We start from the raw sequence: 10625 nt of genomic DNA on the forward strand, positions 1-10625 counted from the left end.
TTTTGATTCTTCGCAATACTGTTCTCATTGTAAATGTTATTTGCATTTCGATGATATGATTACATTGAAAAAAATGGATGAGAGTTCTTGGGTTAGCAGATATAGAAGACCGGGTCAGTTAGAAGGGAAAGACTAAGAAAACCCTGGGAGGAAATAATATGGATGGACTTAAGTGTTATTTGCAAAACGTTTCTTCATGTGTATCTTGTCGAACTCAGGAATCTTTCTATTGAACTCGGGAACTTTTCTATCAAGCTCAGGAACTTTTACATCGAACTCAGAAATCTGCCCGGAATTTGGAACAAAACCATTTCTTCTATCCATGGTGGTAGCATGCTCTCGTACCATCAATAATAAACTAAGGCACAAGAATATGAGCTAAGGTGGAAGGTGAGACGATGACTCGAGAATTCAAAGCCTCCAAAGCCTAACAAGAAGTATTGACTAGCAAATTATGTGATATGACGATAACATAATACTAATACCAGAAAAAGGCAACGTGACAGTGTTAATGGATGGAGTAGAATATTCGAAGAAATAGATGTAATAGGATCTTGAGGCTCCTGTACACTAAAGAAGAATCTTACTTTGAAAACAGTACAGAACTCCATCACAGATCTTCAGCAAGGTAAACGACCTTATACAACCTACAAAATCCTGACGGATACTTCAGCACTGCAGCAAGGTACTACACCTGTAGACTTTCCTAAGATACGTAAGACTGTATTCCATTAAGGCCCAGTTTAAGTGCCTGAGGCTCAACATGTGGAGAAAATAGAAATGGACATACAAACGACCTACCTGTGAAGCGCCCACATGTCTGCCTGTCATGTGCGTTGGACAGGAAAAAGAGAAACCAAGATGGCATCTGCGATATTTACCAGAAACGGTCTCATGTGATCTCGTGAGGTCACGTGAGATTCACGTGGGTGAATGTACTATAAAAGCACGTCGCTTGGACGAGTGGGCGAGTTTTCGCTGTACAGACGGTAAACAGATGACGTTACAAGACAGTTATACAGTACAGTGGAACGAGTGAGAGAGGTTTCATTTCTACACAGCATGTAATCCATTGATCTAATTCCTGGTAAATATAATCACTCCAATCATAGGCAAAACCCCCATTGTACACCAAGAATTCAGCCCACTTCATCGAAATAATAAATTAGTATTTCATTCCAACCAGATATTCAGTCTAGATATGGTGAATCTGTTCATGAAGGTATCAGCTTATGATGCTGGTACAGGATTAGCTGACTTTCAGATACTTTACTGAAGGAACGCTCGTGCATCCCAATTGCCAATATAATAGAGATGGTGACCTTCTGTGTAGAAAATACATACCTCATGAGGAGACCTGATATATATTAACAGAAATGAGGTCTGGTGAAAATAAAGAGCAATGGGGGATCTTTATAAAAATATATATCAATAAAGTTATCCAACAAATCAACTGGTATGGAAACCTGTGATTACAGGTCTTACAAAATATTATTGGCAGTAATATTCTATAAGGAAAATCTCATCTAAATAAAAATTGCTCAATATACAAGACAGAAAAAATAAATCAAAGTTTAGTAATTCAATAAATTTCAAATTTATGAAGTGAAATGGTTAAATTTAAAAAAAAAAATATTATATGTAAGACAAAGAATTCATTTGAAATAGTATAACTCTTATATAGGATTTCGATTTCTACCATCTCCTCAGAGGAGAAAATATTAGCAAATAATTATAATGGTTTACACCTTATTTGCTAAAACTAATAAGATATGGAAAATCACAATTACAAGTTTGTTTAAGCATTTAAATATTATAGAGTAAGGGAAGTTAATGAAAAGGATATTGATTTTCACATCCAATTGCATGGTAAAATCTGAAGTGAAGGTCTTTGGTAGCAGTGAGGTAATGGGATCCAATCTGTATTTTGAGTAATCCAGGGCACAAGGTAACAGTCCGAAGTAGGCATATTTTCCTGGTTTCTTCTTTGTTCATATAATGAGTCCGGTAAATAAATTATTATATATCCGGTGAATCTGTTCATTAATAAGCATATTTTTTCAATATATATATATATATATATATATATATATATATATATATATATATATATACATAGTAGCCGAAGTACCCGTTCCAAGACGGATTCAAGTTACTGTAAACAGTTCTTGGCCTTTTGAACTAAGGTATTTATTTCTCTCCCACACTAATAAATGTGGCATTAGAGTCAGAAAGTGGGATTGAAAAGTCAGCGTCCCCAATAAAGGGCACTCTTCCCTGCAAGATGTGTATTCCCTGGTAGGGGCGCCTCAACTAACAGCTTGTTGGTTTTGTGCCTAATAAGTTTCGAATGTGAATATTCATTTTTTAGGTAAATAAACAATTCAAAGTAAAATATCAATAAAATTTTGTGCTCAGTCGAAGAAAGAGAGATCCGTCTTGACTGGGATAATTTTTATTTTTTATCTCATCCAGAGTCTCGTCTTGGGGTGCTGTATATCAACCACATAAAAACAGAAAAGATTCTGTGTCTAACTTTGGTTTTGTAGAGAGGCAGGCTAATGGTCCCTCTATATAAAATATATGTTATACTAAAACGAAGAAAAAGTTTTTATGCATAGTTATTATTCGGTTTGAATATTTTTAAGAAATACCTGAAAAGTGATGTTCGCGTCGTTTTAAAACAAAAGCCCATGTAACAGATGTAAAAGGTTTATGTAACAATGATATAATCACGTGAACATGAGGAGAGTCGGTTACAATCCGAAAGGCAGTCAGTTGAGGTCGAGTTACCTGAGACACTAGCTCGAAAAATTTGTTGCTTACGTTGTGGGAGCTTGAAAGAACGCGCTATAAAAAGATGTAGTAATCTAGAAAATGTTGCATACTCGTGAGGGAAATCACAAATCAATCCATATAAAATATAACCAGTTGTCATGGTGTTCCTTTGAAATAGGATATCTTCTTTTACAGAACGTTCAAATCAAGTACAAAGCAACGAAAAAAAAAAAAAGGACAGTGAAAGAAGGTATGTTTCCTCTTTGTTTGTGCAGACAAACATACTTATAATACACTAGCAGTTCCGCACGGCTTTGCTCGGGCCCTATGTACTGTTCATAAGGTTATGTGCATATGTATATATTAAAAAGTGTGAATATGTAAAGTAATGTATTTCTGTATAATAGCCTTCCTTAACTACCATAGAGAAAAGACAGACATGGCGGCGTTCGACATTCACCTGGCAAATTTCATTTTTTTTAATTTTCACACTTTTGCACCGATTTTCCGGGCTAAAACCCAAATATAAAGTTTTGCATAGATTCAAATACCTTATATATGAAGTTTCATGTATGTAGACCAAAAACCCTAGGAGGAGTTTGGTAAGCAAAATCTGTGCAACAACAATATATACGTATACATAAATATATACGTATACATAAATATATATGGAAACAATTTTGTGTTTCCTGTAAACATTTTCCGCAAATATTATGCAATATCATGTAGAATATCTGCATGACAATAATTATACGTAATAGTTAACTAAAGCTGATCATTCCATAAGAAAACCGAAAAAAACTAATAGGGAATTAATTAAAATGAATGTTTAAAAGAATATGCAAATAAGCTAGATCTTTTGCAGATGGATGCAATTGTACAACCCATGTATAAGAAAATTGTCTTTTCCTTTTAAATACGTAGAAAAGGTGGGGGGTTAAAATGAATATCAATACACCCAAAAGAAAAACGGATTTATAGGAGTACAGATATATATATATATATAGGTGCTAAAAGAACGATTAACATAAATAATTCAATAACGCAAGTATAAAGCGATTATAATGGCACTGTGAGGGAGGAAAAAGCAGAGGTAGAGTGTCCAATGTTTCCCAAATAGATTTAACGCTTTTAACGATTCCTTCTGCCGGCACAAAGAAGATTTGACGAATCGCAATAGAGATTGATTCCAAAAGTTTTAAATGAATTTTAGAATCCTATCTATGAAGCACCTCACAGTATTATTTTATACCGATAGGCACAACAAGGATTCTCAACCAAATGTTTGCCAATAGCAGAGTCTAAAGTTACAGAGGAAAGGGGACTCACAGATCCCAACCTCCTCTATCTAATCTTGGATAGAACTTGCTGGTTTATACAAATCTGTAAATGCAAAGAAGTATGCCCCACATAACAAGCATCACACTGGCATTTAAATTGATAAATAATATTAATGCTAGCAGAAGGAATCATTACAAACGTTGCATTTTGGGAAACTTTGACCACTCCCTTTCGATTTTAGTCGCGTGCAAGCGACTCTATAAATCACTCAGTCGGTTCGTCGGTCGGTCTGTTAGTAACACTTTTGAGCTTGGTCTTTTTGGTTAAGATCAAAGGTCTGTTCCTTATATATGCTGTTCTTAGCTTTTTAAGCTTTTCTTTGCCTTTTGGCCAAGATCAAAGTGTAGTATCTGTTCCGGCAGATGCTGCACTTAAGATGGTTTGTACCAGTCAATGGAGGGGAAACCCTCTATACTGGGACAATTATTATTTTTGGTAACCAGAGTGCCCCCTTTTTGCCTACTTTTAGGGGAGCTGGTTTTTACCTCACATTAAAAACGGCCTTGTTCCTAATTTCCTCAGTGGGGGAGCAAATAAATACCATCTGTTCCGGCAGATACTGCAAGCAAAGACCAGATGTGGGGGATACCCCATATACCTGACCTTTAACCAGCTCCCATTTCCCACCTCTCGGGAGCTGGTCCCCTTTTTCCCTTCCCCCTCCCTTCACTCCTCACATTAAAAATTGGCCTTGTGCCTAATTTGCTCGGTGGGGGAGCAAATAAATACCATCTGTTCCGGCAGATACTGCAAGCAAAGACCATATGTGTGGGAAACCCCACATATAAGACCTTGGTCAATGTAGGGGCAACCCTTCATACCAATTGTCACTATCCAGCTCCCCTACTCACTGGGAAGTTGGTCTCCATTTCCCCTTCATGCCTCACATTAAAAATCGGCCTTGTGCCTAATTTGCTCGGTGGGGGAGCAAATAAATACAGCTTTTCTCGGTCTTTTGGCCAAGATAAAAGTGTAGTATCATTTTAGTTTATCTTTAAGAATTTCATGTCAATCCTACATCCACGCATTCATTCATTACACGAGAGCACGTGACTAATGGTTATCGGCCTTGTTTTTTCCTCACGGTGCCATTTTAATCGCTTTATACTCGCTTCATTGAATTAAATTGTTTATATTAATCGTATTTTTAGCACTGTAAATATATATATATAAAAACAGCTTTCCTCATTGTTTATTTTCGCCATTAATATTATTTTCATTGCTATCGATTTTTCCCCTGATGAGATGAGAGCTAAATGAGCTCTAGAGAGATTTCCGTTAATGTTCAAATGTATTCATAACTGTTGTATCTCCAAACATTTATATAAATACTTATGGAAGAGGTATAATCAACAACAAATTAATGAATTAAATAATATTATACGAATAAGGACCTTGTCTTTAACAAGATGTGGCCCCGCTCTATATCAGCAAGCATATTGCTGCATCTAAGGTCAGACCTAGTTTGCATTTATGTTAAGGTGGGGTGCGGGCGAACTGTGTCCAGGCAAGCAGGAAGAACAATGGAAATTCTAGGCGATCAAAAGAACAATGGGTCCATTCCAGGAAAGGTGACCTAGGCTGCATCCAGGCAAGCAGGAAAAGAATAATATATCGGTCCCAGAAAAGGTGACCTAAGCCTGACCTCCAGGCAAATAAAAATAAACAATGGAAATCCCGGGATTTGGAGCAACCTGTATCCATGACGTCAATCGGTTATGGGTCAGACCAAAAACCAGCAAACGTGCAATAAACAAGCTGGAGAGAAAATAGGTTAACAGGTCGAAGTGATACCAATAAAAAGAGGAGAGCGAAACAAAGCAACAGTCAGAGAGGGTCGGACGGAAGCGAGAAACAAAGTGACACAGTTTGCGACCCACCTCTGCCACTAACCTCCACCACCGTCATTTTGTTGAAGTGTATATAGTAAAATAATCAAGTCTTTATTATAAACAAAGTGTCTCGTATTCATTCATAAATGAAATAACTGTCCATTTTTATAGCTAGATGATCACCAGCCAGACATATATGTAACATTTATACTGGATGACATTAATTGGATAACAGAAAGCGTTTATAATTATATCAGTATTCGTCATCGGCTTTGGTCTGTAGTTAAGAGTTTCTTGTAATTTTTCTAATTCTTTCGCTTTTGCAAGTATCTTTCTATCGGTGATATATTTGCCAAGCAATGTGTTTCAATTAAGAATGGAAAATAACTTGCTTTCCTTGTTAGAAGATATGGTTGTCAATCACATAATGGAAGCAAGCATATATTTAATTTTTTCGAATACTGTGTCAATAGATACGAAATTAAATTTTTATCAAAGGGGTGAGATTATTTTTGTTCCTCCTATTATTATAAATAGAGAATACTCGCTTTGTTCGAGGTTTTGTTTTCTCAAATTATACACTTGAAAATGTCTGGAATAAAACGCATTTTAAAACCATTAAAGGGTTAAAATCAAATTCTGATGTTTATATATAGTGGATGAGACTATACGTATTTGCACTGACGCACTCTATGGTGATCGATTGACCTCTCCTCCTTTATTCGAAGGAGATATTTTCAGAGCTTGTATTAATGTGCACTAAATCAGTGGAGTTCAGCTTTGCTGATATTACCTACAATCAGATCGACGGTGTCACAATGGGGAGCCCATCGGACCCAACTTTAGCTCATATTTTTGGCGGTTATTATAAATCCGTTCTTTTTCGTTCAAGAACTAAACCCACTATGTATGTTAAATATATTGACGATACTTTTGCTATATTTGCATCGCAAAATGAAGCCTCAATATTTTTAGTAGGTTGAATTACCTTCATGGGTCTCTACAGTTCAATTATGGAAAGTGAGAAAGATAACACTTTTCCCTTCTTGGATATTCTTGTTGAACTTTCAAGAAGTGGCCTTCTCACTACCATTTACAGGGAGCTTCTTTTTATTGGCCCGTATATGAACTGGTTTTCTTTTGCACCTAAATCGTGAAAAACCGGCTTAATTAATACGTTGATACATAGAGCCTCATGATTTGCTCACACACTAAACTAGACTTCGAACTGAATAACAGTTATTCTAGAGACCTTATTAATAATTGGATTAAAAACAGGTTTCAGATTTAAAATCCCTTAAAACATTTCGGCCTTTAAAATGCCCTGTTTATTTAAAATCACCATGGCTAGGGGATACTAGTACAAAAGAACTAAACAGATTGTTAGAAGTATTGTAGTGAATAGTAGTGATATATAATGCTCGATGCATTCTGTCATATTGTGAAAACGTGTTCGGCCACAATCCTATGCTCAGGAAATGTTTGCCATCATAATGTATTACATTCAGTTGACCACCACCTCAAACTTTCTTTTTGCTATTGGGCTGCTGCTAGATCAATTCGATGACACTCTTTGCACAAGCGTATGGCTGTCTGATCAATGCCTTCATACTTGCAGGATACACACTTTGGACAGAAAATGGCCACACCGACTTGTGGATCTGGATTTGTAGTTTACCGGTGCACACATCAGCATTTGTACTGAAAACATCAACATGTTGATTTTATTCTTGATAATCCATTACTAGTCTTACTTTGCATTAGTATTTTGTTCAATAGTTATGAGTACAATTAATTCTTTTGGGGGCGTCCCAGACATTCATGCAAGTATGGAATTAACTAAGCGTTATCAATCCACATCTGAGGTTTTTCATAGTATGCAGTTCGATTCTTAGTAGAAACTGCATACTCTGGAATTATATTGCACAGCTGATATGGTACTTTGCTAAGGATCCGCTTCCACCTCATTTATAGCACACGGGGCTCTTGTGCTTATTGTCAGCTCGAAGAGAATCCACATAGCCTTCATAATGTCTAGATACTGCACAACTAGAACTTGCTCTCGTGGTTGGTTCCGTTTCCTTAAAGATGTGAGCTTGGGTCAATAAATCAGTAATTCTTAACTAGCGATACCTGTGGAAATGCCACAGGAGACTGATTCATATGTAATATATTAATATTGGCAGTCTGTGGATATTCAGAGTAAATGGACACACTGAAGTGAATAGTATCAGTAAGTAAAGAATTGCCTTTTAGAAAGGTTTTATTAACTGTAAAATACACGTACGCTCTTGAAAGGATCGAGCGGGAAAATGAAACAGAGGGCGCTTTTATTATGAATGTCAATCCCAAGGGGGATAACTCTTAACAACAAATTAAATCATAACATTTTCCCCGTCCTAAAGTATTCAAGTAAGGGGTAATTAATTATAGACAAATTTTTTTTTTTTTTTTTTTTTTTTTTTTTTTTACAATCACATAAGAATCATTTTATTTACAAATAACATATGAACCCAAACTGCAGTTTTTTCAGTATTTAGTCACAAAATCCTTATATTTACTAGGGAATTGTCGAACTCGGGACGACCTCCGCACAGATTGGCAGGAATGCTGATTTTCAGTATTATTTTTTAGTGAAATCTGATTTTCTTCAAGATCAGACGATTGATTTTTGTCTTCCTCATGACCAATGTTTTCATTAGTAGAAGGTTCAAATAAAGTCTCTGAAGTAGTAGGATTATTATTAGAGTTTTCTTCATTTGATGAGTTTGGAGCTAAGTCTCGAACGTTGACAGTGGTTTCAGTACCAGAAGGTAGTTGAACATAAGCGTAGTGGGGGTTGACATCTATTAGGGTGGCAGGCGTTACAGGAGGGACATGTTTACTTGTTTTAGTGTGGTTTCTAATATATATTGGGCCTGGTTAAACCCAAGAAGGAATTGAAATTCCGGAAGCAGATTTACGACTATATTTAAATAGTCTATCATGGGGAGTCATATTAGTGACAGTACAAAGTAATGATCTTATTGAATGAAGTGCGTCCGGTAGTATGTCTTCCCAATAAGGTAGTTTCATTTGATTAGAATGTAATGTTGTTTGAATGGCCTTCCATAAGGTACCGTTGAGTTTTTCAATCTGTCCATTACCTTCAGGATGATACCTACTTGTTTTAGAAGTAGCAATTCCTTTTTTGTGTAAAAAATCCTTTATTTCTCTTGCTAAGAAATCAGAAGCACGGTCAGTATGTATCATGTCAGGCAAACCAAAAATTGAAAAGAGTTTGTTTAGACAGTGGATAATGGTTTTGCTTGTCATATCTCTGCAAGGAAAAGCGTAAGGAAAACGGGAATACTCATCAATTAGAGTAAGTAGATATTTGTTGCCATGTATAGAAGTAGGTAGAGGGCCTTTAAAATCAAGATTTAATCGTTGAAAAGGTAATATGGCTTGAATGAGAGTCCCTCCATTGGTATTGGCGAATTTGGGTTTCAGTAATTGACAGGATGAGCAAGAGTCAGTAATATTCTTAATTTGATCCAAAGTAAAAGGGAGGTTCCTCGTTCTTATAAAATGCCTTAATCTTGAAACACCAGGATGACATAATTGTTTATGTAAATCACGAAGATCTTGTAGATTGTAAGTAAGAGCAGAGATGCGAGAGAATGTGTCAGCAGCAATATTTTCAGGTCCAGGTCGATAAACTATAGTGAAATTGTATTGAGATAATTCTATACGCCAACGACATATTTTGTCATTCTTAATTTTAGATTTTCTTTTATTGTCGAATATGAAGCTGATGCTCTTCTGATCTGTGATGACTTTAAAGTGCCTGCCGAGTAGAAAATATCGCCACTTACGGAGAGCTTCTACAATAGCGGCTGCCTCTTTTTCTACTGCATGGTGCTTAATTTCGTTAGTATTGAGAGTTCTTGAAAAAAATGCAATAGGACGACCTTCTTGATTTAGTGTTGCAGCAATGCAATAGTTACTAGCGTCCGTTTCTACTTCAAATTCTTTATTTGGATCTACCGTTATTAAAGTGGCGTCTTTTAGATCATTTTTCAATGTTTGAAAAGATTTTAATACAGATGAAGGTAGTGGAAATTCTTTGTTTTGATTTAGTAATAAAATTTTATCAGAAAATTTTTTAATGAATTTGCAGTAATAGGAAAACATTCCAACTATTCTTTTTTGAGATTTAAGATTCAGCGGAGGTGGCATTTCGAGTAATGGTTTTAGTCTTTGATAATCGGGAGCTATTTGATTATTTTCTATGGTGTAGCCGAGTAGAGTAATAGAACTAGAAGAAATTATGCTTTTATTTTCATTTAAAGTGATGTTATATTGTTTAGCAATTTTGTAGAATTTTTGAAGATTGTAATCGTGTTCTTCTTGATTTTTCCCACATATAGTTACGTTATCAACATACACAAAGGTATCGGTTAGATTTTCTTTTTCTATAATATAGTCTATGCTCCTCTGGAAAGCACTTACTCCATTGGTGACGCCAAAAGGAAGACGAGTAAATTGAAAAAGTTTGCCACTTACTTCAAACGCAGTGAATTTACGATCAGCATGATTTATAGGTATTTGGTGATAAGCAGATTTTAGGTCGAGAGTAGAGAAGATGTTATATTGAGCGATGTCGTCTACCATCTTATTGATATTAGGCAT

Source organism: Euprymna scolopes, chromosome 25 (assembly GCF_053919585.1).
Source record: "Euprymna scolopes isolate OS-2025 chromosome 25, ASM5391958v1, whole genome shotgun sequence".
Classification (NCBI taxonomy): domain Eukaryota; kingdom Metazoa; phylum Mollusca; class Cephalopoda; order Sepiida; family Sepiolidae; genus Euprymna; species Euprymna scolopes.